This window comes from Heliangelus exortis, chromosome 1 (assembly GCF_036169615.1).
Source record: "Heliangelus exortis chromosome 1, bHelExo1.hap1, whole genome shotgun sequence".
Lineage (NCBI taxonomy): Eukaryota > Metazoa > Chordata > Aves > Apodiformes > Trochilidae > Heliangelus > Heliangelus exortis.
In genome coordinates this window covers 1,964,606-1,977,494 of record NC_092422.1, presented here as the reverse complement: position 1 = coordinate 1,977,494, position 12,889 = coordinate 1,964,606, and the positions used below count along the sequence as shown (strand labels likewise).

At 48.7% G+C, this 12,889-nt stretch overlaps 1 protein-coding gene and 1 long non-coding RNA gene across 3 annotated transcripts in view; both read right to left on the bottom strand.

The window, feature by feature from the left end:
• GDPD5 (glycerophosphodiester phosphodiesterase domain containing 5) overlaps positions 1 to 2,738 on the bottom strand; it is a 233,522-nt gene extending 230,784 nt beyond the window's left edge. Inside the window, exon 1 of one of the 2 annotated variants that reach the window (XM_071764477.1) lies at positions 2,433 to 2,738. The gene's annotated coding sequence lies outside the window, so the exon portion shown is untranslated. The remainder of the gene's footprint in view (positions 1 to 2,432) is intronic. The other variant, XM_071764297.1, reaches the window with a different exon arrangement.
• Positions 2,739 to 3,292: 554 nt separating this feature from the next.
• LOC139806273 (uncharacterized) overlaps positions 3,293 to 12,889 on the bottom strand; it is a 45,563-nt gene continuing 35,966 nt past the window's right edge. The window contains exon 7 of the long non-coding RNA XR_011730217.1: positions 3,293 to 3,540. This is a non-coding gene — a long non-coding RNA (uncharacterized lncRNA). The remainder of the gene's footprint in view (positions 3,541 to 12,889) is intronic.

Here is a 12,889-nt window from a genome sequence, read left to right as displayed (position 1 = left end):
CATCCCTGGAAGTGTTGAAGGCCAGGTTGGATGGAGCTTGGAGCAACCTGGTTTAGTGGGAGGTGTCCCTACCCATGGTAGGAGTTTTTGGAACCAGATGATCTTTAAGATCCCTTCCAACCCAAACCATTCTACTTGAGTTCAGATTTGGGGCACTTGATGGCTAAAAGTGCCCCAAATACCCTTTGGGCAGGTGGTTCAGTACTTCCACGGAACCTTCCAGGTTCAACAGAGGGATTTGCTGCTTTGCAAAAAAACTCAAGTCTTTCTCATTAATTCCAAGCCTGCAGCTTCCACATCTACAACCCGACAGCAAAGAAATTGATTGCACCAGAACTCATTTTCTTTGTGCTGCTCATTGTCAACTCACAAGACAAACATCAGTCATGCTTCTCCCTTCGAGTTCTGAATTCATTGCAGGGACGATTGGTAACGTGCAGAACATGCTTATTTAACAGAAAAAAGTACAGCTTGAAAGAGACACCCACTCTAAAATTAACTCTGCCTCAAAGCAGAGCTGAGCTTTGCTGCTGAAAAGCATCTTCTCAAGCAGGGGGAAATATTCTGCAGCTGAATATTCTGCTGCTGGGCCACCGGCGTGAAGATGCTCTGAGGTTTGATGGAGGAAAATCCCTTCAAAAAAGCTTTAAAAATGCAGGATGCATCCCTGCTCAGGTGGCTAAAGGCTGTGTAATGTATTCATGGATTGTTTTCCCTAGCAATCTGATGATGGGTGAACATAAAACAGACAGGCCAGGCAAAAATGTGAGGCAGGAAAGCCATTTACTCCAGCGTCCCTCCTGCCAAGTGCAAGCTGGCAGTTTGTAAGAAAGCAAGAAGGATAAGCTTTTCCCCCTCAAAAAAAAAAAAAAAAAAAAAATAACAAAAAAAAAAAAACCCAAAACAACTCTTTAGAAATAATCACCAGTCTAACTTTTGCTAATAAGCAACAGTCTGAAATTCCCTGGCAGCAGAGAGGAGATCACAGCATCCCAGCAGCGTGGCCAGGTTAACATTCTCCATGCACAGCCCAACTTTCTAACAGAAAAAAAAAAAACCTCTCTGGGTTTCCTGAGCCAGCACTTGTTTTCCATCATACAGGGACAAAGAGCCAGCGAGGAGAACCATAATTCAGGTTTTTATTATTTTTTTTTTGAGTTCCACAGGCAGCGTGGCCGTGCCTATTCCCATCGTCTCTCCATAATCCCTTTCCAGCCCCAAAATAACCCTTAAGCCAACAGGATTACAAGTAATAAGAGTGGCTGGATGGACCCACCCCTGAAAACCCATGGTGAGGTTGACAAAGTCAGTTTGTTTGGGGTTGGTTGTGGGTTTTTGGGCTTTTTTTTTGCTTTTTTTCTGGCTGAAGAATCCCCATTTCCAGCTCGCCAGGGTGAAATTTCACAGCTTCCAACACCAGGAATTGCTACCCCAGACCTTTTCCAGGGAAAAGCTCACATTTCCACTGCAACTCCACAACGCCCAGTTTTCTAGGCAGTGAATACACAAGACTTGGGAAAGAGCTGCACTAAAACAGCAAGGAGATTTCCACCATCCCCCCTTCCCACCTCTTCTTCCTGAATTACTCTTTTTTCCGAGCTGTTTCTTTGCCAAGCATCAGGACAAATTCACCTTCCACATCCACCCTCTCTTCTCAGTCCTGTAGCAAGGAATTTGGGGTCCACAACACAAAGCTTTGCTCCTGGGGAATGTCCCCAAAAGCCATCCAGGTCAGCCCTATCCCATCCTCAGAGGGTGCTAGGAAACCTTGGGTGCTGGATGGGTGCAAGGTGCTCCTCCAGCTCAGGGTGGGTAAGTGGCAATAAATCCCTCTTGGGATTTTGCTGCCTCAGGATTTTGAAGCTCTGGACAATCCCTGGGGCTGCAGGATACTGCAGAAACCATTCTTTTGAGGGGAGGGGGCTAAAAATGAAGTGTGACCTCTCAAACAAGTAGGGGCTGAAGAAGGAAAGGGGGTGGCTGGATCTTCTACCTTGGCAACTGGACACAGGAGGGGTCCTGGAGACCCAAAGGGGTATCCTGGAACCTCTCCCCATACGGGTGCCTATCCATGCCCCCCCCACACCCCATCACATCCCAACTTTGCTTGGGATGCTCTCAGCCAGGTTATCCACAGGGGAAGGGACACAGTGGAGCAGGGAGGGGAAGGGGGGGCACAAAGGGCAAAGAAGGCATAAGGCAACAGCTTTTGGGGGAAAAAAACCACCTTTTTGGACAACACAGCACCTTTTGGGGGTTAAACCTGGTACATGTCACACACCCCATGCCCCCCTTACCCTCACCCACCCTCAGCATCACCCCCCACCCACCCCCCAGAAGGGGACCCTACACCCCCCACTCCGCTCAGGCAGGGCAGTGGGGGATACACAAGGTCACCCCCTCCTCCCAGTCCACCCAGTCCCCCCCTTTACCTGCTGTCACTGGGCAAATCTCCAGCTCGCCAAGCCCCGGGGGCGGGGGGGAACCCTCCCGAGAGAAATTTCCCCTCCCGGCAGCGAAGCCGATCCCTGGGCAGAGGGTGGGATGGGGGCAGCGGAGGGGCCGGGAGGGAAGGAAAAAAGAAAGAAAGGAAGGAAGGAGGTGGATCCACCGCTTCCCTGTCCCTTTCCCTGTCCCTGTCCCCGTTCCTGTCCCCGCAACCCCGCACGGCTCGGGCTCGGCTCCGCCACCCGCTCCCGGGTGCGGGGCGGGGGCTGGGGCGGGCGGCTCCGCCCCGGAGAGCGGATGGAGGAGGAGGAGGAGGAGGAGGAGGAGGAAGAAAAAGGAGAAGGAGGAGGAGACAGGCTGCACCTAAAAGCTTGCAGTCTGTCTTTTTCGGGGTGTCCCTAAAAGGATGAGCCCGGCTGCCAACAAACCCCTCCGCAGTGGGGTGAGCCCGGGGGGTGGATTTGGGGGTGGGGGGGGGAGGAAAGGGGTCTTGTGGCCAAGGGAAAAATTTGGGGCACTCGTACTCGAAGGAAAAGCCTTGAATCCCTCGTGGTGCTGCCCAAAAAATTGGTTCTGGGAGAGGCAAAGGGGTTGGGAAAGCCATAGGGTGTTTCACACTGTGCTGTGGGGGTTGGAAAATGCTCCAGAAGGGCAGCAAATGGCCAACTTCAAAGAATTATTGAATCGTTTTGGTTGGAAAAAACCTTTCAGAGCATCCAGTCCAACCCTGAACCCAGCACTGCCAAGGCCACCACTGCCCCATGGCCTCAGCACCACAGCTCCAAGGCTTGGAAATCCCTCCAGGGATGATGGGGACTCCACCACTGCCCTGGGCAGCCAGGGGCTGAAAACCCTTTCCAAGAAGAAATTGTTCCAAATACCCAACCTAAACCTCCCCTGGTACAACTTGAGGCTGTTTCCTCTTGTCCTGTGACTTGTTCCTTGGGAGCAGAGACCAACACCCATCTTGGTTCTAACCCCCATATTCATCACACACCATCTCCACCTTCCTCCTCTCACCAGGGTGTCTGGAAATTGTCCCTCCTGGGGAGCAAAATGTACATAAAAACCCCACAGGCACAGGGGTTGTACCTAAAATAAAAAGACCTTCAGAAGTTAGACCCCAAATTCCCTGGGCTGCTGTTAACTGGGCACCAGTAAATCCCCACTTGGCAGCTGGTCAGAAGGGAAAATACATCATTTATATTTTTATTTCTCAGATATTTATATGGATATTTATATGGATATTTTTATGGAAGGCAATCATGTCCCAGAGCCTGCTAGGAAGGATGTCTTCCACAGAGAGTTGTTCCCACCTGGGTGGATGGAGGAGGATGAAAAAGATCAGGTGCAGGTTTGGGCTTTGAACCCTCCTGATTTTTCCTATTCCTGTAAATATGCCTTTTCCAAGCCACCCATTCTTTGCTTTTCCATCCTCTTTCATCACCTGCTCTTGGTCTTAGAGGAGATTCTGATCTCCCAAGCATTACAGGACAAGACCCATGGACCTCATCCATGGGCATCCTGGTGCAGGCTCTTTGTGTTGTAGCTCTTTAAGGGAAGGATGAATGTTTGGAGGATTTGTTTTCAGGATTTGTTTTCTTCATTGTGGCAACTTGGATGAATCAAGGAGAAAAAGATGTCCAGGGCTGCCCAGCCCTGGGGACAAAACCCAACTGCATCCTTGGTGGGAATTTTTTGATGCAAGATGGCAAAATCTTCACCAGTGGAGCTTTTTTATTATTTTTTTCTGCAAAGTGGCCATTTTCCACCGTCTTGCCCAGTGCTCAGAGCCCACCCTGGAGGTCTGCATGGTCTAAACTGTGCAAAAGGAGGGAATTTCACTGTCAACTTAGCAAGCAAGTGCAAGGCAGATGCCAGCAGCTCATCTTTACCCAGCCAGACACAGCCAACATCTCACTAGCAACCATTTTTCCCCTAAGAGGAGCAGAAATAACCCAAGAAACTGCACCCAGCAGCAGGGATAAATTACCTGGAGGCAAGAAAAAAACAGAATATTGTCTGATCCAACATGACAATCCACACCCCCAGCAGAAGAGAAGCAGAGTCCAGGCAGCAATCCCAGGAGCTGTTTGCCAAACCCTTTTTCCTTGCAGTCCTGCAAAAGCCCCTCAGAGCAGTGATTATCTTAAATCCTGATGAAAATCCATCCTGGGGGAACATTTCAGGCCCTGCCTGGTTGCTGGGTCTGTTGAAGAATTTGAGGATGCCTTTTCCCACAGGCTGGAGGGTGGATGTGCTGGGGGGTTTTGGGACAGATGCAGGTATTTTGGGGCAGAAAATAAAGCCATGACCTTAGGTCTTTGTGGCTTTGGCAGGCTTTAAAGACCAGGGTTGAATTTTACACCCTGGGGTGTAAAAAAAAGGTGCTGTCCTTTTAATTTCAGCAGAGAGGTTTCAGCCATTTGTAAGACCACAGAGAAAAATATTTCCTTCTGGCACTGGGAGAAAATATTCTTCCAACTCATCAGGTTCCAGAAACATTGCAGCTGCTCCTAACATCAGCCAGTGATTTGCTTTTCACCAGCCAGTTGCTGAGGAAAAAGGCCTCAGAAAAGGACCAGAGTTTGCACATTTTCAGGATATTTCCCTGACTTGGCCTGCGGAATCTGACACAGGCTCCTGCTGGGGATGGAGGCTTGGGGAAGGTTTTCTTTTCAAGCCACCTCCAAGCAGCTGTGAGGAGAAGAATGAGGAGCAGGGAGATTGTCTTTCCCCACTGTGAGCAGCACTTTGGCTGCTCTGCTGTGTCAAAAAAAAAATAAAATAAAAAAAAAAAAAAAAAAAAGGAAAAAACCATGGAGCAGCTGAGGGAAAGGAAGAAAGAAATTTCATCTGGGTTTCAAGGCAGCTTCTAGGAAAACAGATGCAGTTCTGGATGGGGAAAAGTTGTTTTCAAGTTGTTTCAAAGCTCCTGATCCCATTGCTTAGAGCCTGGCACCCTCAGAGATGTTTTAAACCTTTTCCTTTCATCAGAGTTGGGATTTCTGCTGGGCTCAGTCCTCCCTGTTATATCTGCATCTGAATTTGGTTCAAAAAATGATGCACCTCTAAAAACCTCATTAAAAACCTTCTTATTCCAGTGGCACAGCATGGGAGCACTTTTTAAGCTGCTCCATTAGGACCCAGCTCAGCTCTGATGCTTCAAACCATGGGTGAGTTTCAGGCATGGACAGATTTCCCACCTCAAAGCGTTTCCCTTGTGGAAAGGGAGAAAATTGCCCCAGAAATGATGGGTTTTTTGTTTGAGACTGGAGATCTGGTGATGCAGAAGGGCATCACGTGCAAAGTCTTCAAGGAGATGATGGTTTGGTTTTTTATTTGGGGGGGGGGGAGAGTGAAGGAGGTGCTGCAGCTTCCTGCAGGAGTGGGAAGAGAGGGAGAGGGGTGACCAGTCCATAACCACAGCATCAGCTCCAGAGTTGGCCAGGGATCAGTGTTGGGCCCAGTTCTGTTCAATATCTTTATTGATGATTTAGATGAGGGGATTGAGTCCATCAGCAGCAAATTCACAGGTGACCCCAAGCTGGGGGGAGTGTGGATCAGCTGGAAGGCAGGAGGGCTCTGCAGAGGGACCTGGAGAGACTGGAGAGTTGGGCTGATCCCAAGGGGATGAGGTTCAACACAAGAAGCCCATGGGGAGCTCCAGGCTGGGCAGAGAGTGGCAGAAAGGGAGCTGGGATTGGCAGGAAGCTGAAGAGGAGGCAGCAGTGTGCCCAGGTGGCCAAGAAGGCCAATGGCATCCTGGGCTGGCTGAGGAAGAGCGTGGCCAGCAGGTCCAGGGAAGGGATTCTGCCCCTGTGCTCAGCCCTGGGGAGGCCAGAGCTTGAGTCCTGTGTCCAGTTCTGGGCCCCTGAGCTCAGGAAGGAGCTTGAGGTGCTGGAGCAGGTCCAAAGGAGGCAACTGGGCTGGTGAAGGGATCCAGCAGAAATGCTGTGAGGAAGGGCTGAGGGAGCTGGGGGTGTTGAGGCTGGAGAAGAGGAGGCTCAGGGGAGACCTCATCACTCTCTCCAAGTCCCTGAAAGGAGGTTGGAGCCAGGGGGGGGTTGGGCTCTTTTCCCAGGCAACTCTCAGCAAGACAAGAGGCCATGGTCTCAAGTTGTGCCAGGGGAGGTTTAGGTTGGACATTAGAAAGAATTTCTTGCTGGAGAGGGGGATCAGGCATTGGAATGGGCTGCCCAGGGAAGGGGTGGATTCTCCATCCCTGGAGATATTTCAAAAGAGCCTGGATGTGGCACTGAGTGCCATGGGCTGGGAACCACGGGGGGAGTGGATCAAGGGTTGGACTTGAGGAGCTCTGAGCTCCCTTCCAACCCAGCCAATTCTAAGATTCTATGATTCTATAAAAAAAAAATGATCAGAGTGATGGAATGATCATAGGAAAGGCTGAGAGAGTTGGGGTTGCTCAGCCTGGAGAAGAGAAGGCTCCAGGGAGACCTTCTTGGGACCTTTCAAAAACTGAAGAAAGATGGGGACAGAATTTTTAGTAGGGTTTTCAGTGAGAGGACAAGGGGTGATGGCTTTAAACAAAGAGGGGAGATTCAGACTACATCTAACACAGATGTTTTACAGCACAGGTTGCCCTGAAAGGTGGGAGATGCCCCATCCCTATAAACATTCCAGGTCAGGTTGGCTCTGAGCAACCTGATGGAGTTGAAGATGCTCCTGCTGACTGCTTGGACCAGGTGAGCTTTAGAGGTCCCATCCAACCCAAACCATTCTGGGATTCTCTTATTACCTTCCTCCCAGAAAACAGGGATTTTTGGCAGAAGAAAATCCCTTTTGCCCCTCCCAGTTTCACAGCAGGGAAGTCTTTTGCCTGATTTTTTCTGGTGACCCAGCCATGGCTCTGGTTTTGTTCCAGAGTGCATCTCGTTCCTCCCTGATGTGTCAGAGCATTTTGGGGCTGGTGCTTTTTTCTGCTTTTCCTGACGTGCTCATGGGTGGGAAGGGAAGCAGAGGGAGGTTTGGGAAAGAAGGCAGGGAATGGTGAAAGCACAGCACATTCCTCCCTGGCTGGCTTTTTGGGGAAGAGCAAAGATCAGCTGATTAAATGCTGATGTAACCCGTGACACATCTGGATGGAGGGGTTGGAGCAAGGCTTGGAGACCTGAACCCCTTCCATGGAAATGTCTCAGCCCAGGTTGGATGGGGCTTGGAATAACCTGGGCTGGTGAGAGGTGTCCCTGCTCACTGCAGGGGGGTTGGAATGGGATGAACCTGAAGGTCCCTTCCAACCCAACCCAGTCTGGGATTCTCTGATTTGTGATTTAATCTCCAGTTTGTAAAATGAAGAAAATGAAGCCTGATTAAGGAAAAAAAAAATAAAAATCAAGGCCAAATTGATTTGGGGCTGTGAATAGGGTTGGATGGGGCTTGGGATAACCTGGTCTGATGAGAGGTGTCCCTGCTCACTACTGGGGGGTTGGAATGGGATGATCCTGAAGGTCCCTTCCAACCCAACCCAGTCTGGGATTCTCTGATTCATGATTTAATCTCCAGTTTGTAAAATGAAGAAAATGAAGCCTGATTAAGGAAAAAAAAAAAAAAAATCAAGGCCAAATTGATTTGGGGCTGTGAATAGGGTTGGATGGGGCTTGGGATAACCTGGGCTGGTGAGAGGTGTCCCTGCTCACTACAGGGGGGTTGGAATGGGATGAACCTGAAGGTCCCTTCCAGCCCAACCCAGTCTGGGATTCTCTGATTCATGATTTTAGCTCCAGTTTGTAAAATGAAGAAAATGAAGCCTGATTAAGGAAAAAAAAAAATAAAAATCAAGGCCAAATTGATTTGGGGCTTTGAATGGAGTTGGATGGGGCTTGGGATAACCTGGTCTGATGAGAGGTGTCCCTGCTACAGGGGGGTTGGAATGGGATGATCCTGAAGGTTTCTTCCAACCCAACCCAGTCTGGGATTCTCTAATTTGTGATTTAATCTCCAGTTTGTAAAATGAAGAAAATGAAGCCTGATTAAAGAAAAAAAAAAATCAAGGCCAAATTGATTTGGGGCTTTGAATGGAGTTGGATGGGGCTTGGGATAACCTGGTCTGATGAGAGGTGTCCCTGCTCACTGCAGGGGGGTTGGAATGGGATGAACCTGAAGGTCCCGTCCAGCCCAACCCAGTCTGGGATTCTCTGATTTGTGATTTAATCTCCAGTTTGTAAAATGAAGAAAATGAAGCCTGATTAAAAAAAAAAAAAAAAAAAATCAAGGCCAAATTTATCTAGAAGACATCTGGCAGGAAGCGAGCCAAGACATCTCTGTCTGTCTGTCTGTCTGTCTGTCTGTCCTGGCAGTGAAGCTGGAGGGAGGTAAATCCCTGTTGTGGCTTCCCCCAAGCCCCAGAGCATCCGAGCAGGCTTGGGAGAGGGGAAGGAAGGGTGGAAAAGGACAGGCTATTGTTTTGCCCCTGCAAATACTCAGGGAATGCAGGGCAACCAGGAGGGAGAATGGTGCTTTCCTGTGTTTGTGCTGCAAATATTTTCATTAAAGTGCTTTTTCCTAACTCTTTCTCCCAGGCTTTGTGCCTCTAAAGAGTGTGAGGAGGGTGTTGATTCCAAGCCTCTCCTTAGACACAATTATTTTACCATGATAACATTTCCAGGGAGAACTTGCTGAGCTCTTTTGCTGTTACATCCTCCGTGTTTCAACCTCTCCTTCACCTTTTTTCTTTTTTTTTTTCCCAACCCATGCAAGGTGTCCATCCCTGCAGGATGAGCAGTGGTGGGTTTGGGAGCCCTGAAGAGATCATTGAGGGGGAAAATGTGGATTTTTAATGTTACCCAGCAACTAGGGACCAAGATACCTTTTGTCTGCTAAGTCAAGAAACAGTTTGCCTGTTTGCACAATAGCTGTGTTTGCCTGCTCTGGGGTAGGTAAACCAGCAGCAACCTTTCCAGATCAGCTGAATGTATTTAAATAAGAGGAAAGTTGCTGGCATGGATTATAACTGCAGGTAAATCAAGTCCCAGCCACCCATGGTCTGCTCTAATCACTGCATTGAAATTCTTCCAGCACGGGGGAGAGACTGTGACTGTATCAGTGGTCTAAACAGTCATGAAAAAAAAAAAAAAAGACTAAAAAATAAGACTAATTTTCTCCTGGAACAGCTTGGAAAAGAGAATTACAGTCAGAGCCCTGCATCTCCTCCCCACTGTCAAAATAAAATACTTTGTGGCCTGTCATCAGCACAAAATTAGCCCTGAGCACATCTTCACTTAGACCAAGCAGCTGGAAGTCAACAACAAAGTCAATTGAGAAGACAAATGAGGATTTTCTTAATTTTTTTTTTTTTTTTTTTTTTGCTGTTTTAGGAGAAACAACCAGGCCAAGTGATGAACAGAAGCAGAAGCCTCCCCATTTGATGTCCTTCTTGCAAAGGGGGTGCTCCTCCCCTGCAGGGAGGGTATTTCAATATGACTTGGTTTACACAAATAAATGCTGAACGTGTTGCCAGGTGGGTCACACGAGGTATTTCTTCTTCTTTCATAGCTGAAAGGTGCAGCTGAGCCTTTGGACAGGCAGGAGGAGAACACTTGGGCTAAGTTGAACCAGTGCTGGTGGCTCCCCACATGGACCCCATCTCTCTGCATCCATCCCCCAAATCCATTCCTGGGCTGCCAAGGATGAACTTTCCCAGTGAGTGAGTCCAGAAACTCAGAATCATAGAATCCTAGAATTGGCTGGGTTGGAAGGGATCTCTGCAACTCCCTGAGAGGAGGTTGGAGCCAGGGGGGTTCTGTCTCTTCTCCCAGGTTATAAGTCATAGAACAAGAAGAAACCACCTCAGGTTGTGTTAGGGGAGGTTTAGGTTGGATATTGGGAACAATTTCTTCACCAAAAGGGTTGTCAGTCCAAAGCTGCCCAGGGCAGTGGTGGAGTCCCCATCATTCCTGGAGGGATTTCCAAGCCCTGGAGCTGTGGTGCTGAGGCCATGGGGCAGTGGTGGCCTTGGCAGTGCTGGGTTCATGTTTGGTTTAAGGTCTTTTACAACCAAAAGAATTCTATGAAAATGGAGGACAAGCAAACCTCTTATTTTTTAGGTTGCTCTGCATAGAATCATAGGATCATAGAATCATAGAATTGTCTGGGTTGGAAGGGAGCTCAGAGCTCCTCAAGTCCAACCCTTGATCCACTCCCCCCGTGGTTCCCAGCCCATGGCACTCAGTGCCACATCCAGGCTCTTTGGAAATATCTCCAGGGATGGAGAATCCACCCCTTCCCTGGGCAGCCCATTCCAATGCCTGATCCCCCTCTCCATCAAGAAATTCTTTCTAATGTCCAACCTAAACCTCCCCTGGCACAACTTGAGACCATGGCCTCTTGTCTTTTTGTGTATCCTCCTGGTCTCAAGGAACAGTTTCTGTCTCCTTTCCTCCCCTCTATCCACAGAAAGCATGGACAAAGCATGGAAATTTCCCAAGCATGGATACAACAGGACAAACAGGACAGATCTCTGGTCCTGCTCCTCCACTCTCCGTGCTCAAGGGTCACTCTGAGATGGGTCACACATCAAACAATATGTGAAATGATATAAATCAAGATCATGTAGAAACTCTTTGCTCCTGAAAAGCAAAGGCACCACCTTTCCCTCTCTTTTTTTCAAGCCACGAAAACTGCAACTTCTTCCTTATCTGGTGATTTGCTGAGTGCAGGGAGTTTAAGGGAGGAAAATCCAGTCCTTGAGTACATCACGAGTGGCAAACAAGACAACCTCAGCTCCTGGTTTTGAAATCTGCATTTAGCTGGAGGTAGGAACACTCATCCACCCACTGCCAGACTGTGTTTAGAGAAATTATGAGAACTTCAGGGCTCATGGGTGAAGCCATCTCTGAACAAATGAGTCAAGAGGAGTGTTTCCAACAGCCTTGTCTTGATCCCAGATATGATCCACTTGGTAAACAAACATGACTGAAACAGCAAGGAAAGAAATTTATTTGTCATCCCATGAAGCAAGCCCAGCCCTCACCAAAGATGCTTTTGATACCCAAAGCACCAGAGGGGATGGGTATGAAGGCCAAACCTTCCTTGCACTGAAATCCCAGTGCCTTTTGCTAGAGGAGCTCCTACCACATCCATCCTCCAAAGCTCCAAGAGCTGCTCACCAGCTTCCCCAAGCAAACAGGGCTCCTTTGTTCCCTTCTGCTCCCAGCCCACCCTCCCTTTGTTTTCTCTTCACCAGAACATTAATCAGAGGCTTTGGGATGATGTTTTTGTTCCGTGCTTGCACAGCACCTCATGGTTTGGCTTCCTGTTGCCAACACAGAAATCTCTTTATTGACCCTGGTGACCATCCAGAAAGCTCCCTCCAGGAGGACTTTCACCTGTACAAGGCTTTAGCCACAGAAATGTGGCTCTGGAGGGGGTGTTTATACCTAAACAGAGATAGGAGCACAATCAAACCTTTCAGAGATGTGCAGGGGTCCAGTTAATATTAAACCTTGGGGTGAGAGCTCTCCCATTTCTCCAGCCCTAGAGGAACCTGCCACATTTTTCTCATAGCTTCTCTTTGCAGGTAACTGAAATAAAATCCTTTTTGCAAGAGGCCACAGACCTGAGCTGTGTCCCTGAGCCAGGCAAAGGGGAACATCATTTTTTTCATCATTTTTTTCCCCTGATTATCTCCATCCCGGAGCTTTCTCGGATGGAGAGGAAGGGTTTGAAGGTCCCTGTTTGGTGACCCCATAACAGGGGCTTTCTCTGCAAGGCTGGGATGAAAGACCCAGCACAGCCTCTGGCTCAGCCTCCCTGTGATGGAACGTGGTTGCACAAACAATGCTGAAATTAAATCCCCTGGAGTTCAAAACCTCATTGTCTGATGAATGCTTTGTGAATCCATTTCCCTCCCCTCTTTAATAAAGACTGATGTCTTTTCTGCCTGCTACAACAGAATGTGGCTCCTCACCATGCTGTTCCAGTGGGCTGTACAAATTTAACCTGTAAATTGCTTTTTTGGTGGGTGAAACAGAGCATGTGTGGGGTCCAGATGAGCTCAGTTGTCCCAGCATCTGGAACTATGCACAAACTTGCTCCTCTACTGCTCTCACGTTGGCATTTCAGGGCCTCTTTGACCCAGCAGAGCTTTAATATAAGATGGGAGAAAAGATGAGTCCTCCTTGTAGAGCATCACCTGTGCTGGACAGGATTTGGGTGGCCTGGGCACACAGAGAGGATTTGAGTGGTCAGCACCAGAGCTGATGTTGCCTGAAAGGTTCAACATCTCCAAAAAAAACCCCATCACCACGGGGACCACTTTCCTTTTCTGGTTCAGAATGTTCAAACCTATTAGAAAGGGTGTTAACCACACCCATTGGTTCCTATGGGAAGGATAAATGCAGGGATGGATGGATGGATGGATGGATGGATGGATGGATGGATGGATGGATGGAGGGATGGATGGAGGGAGGGATGGATGGAGGGA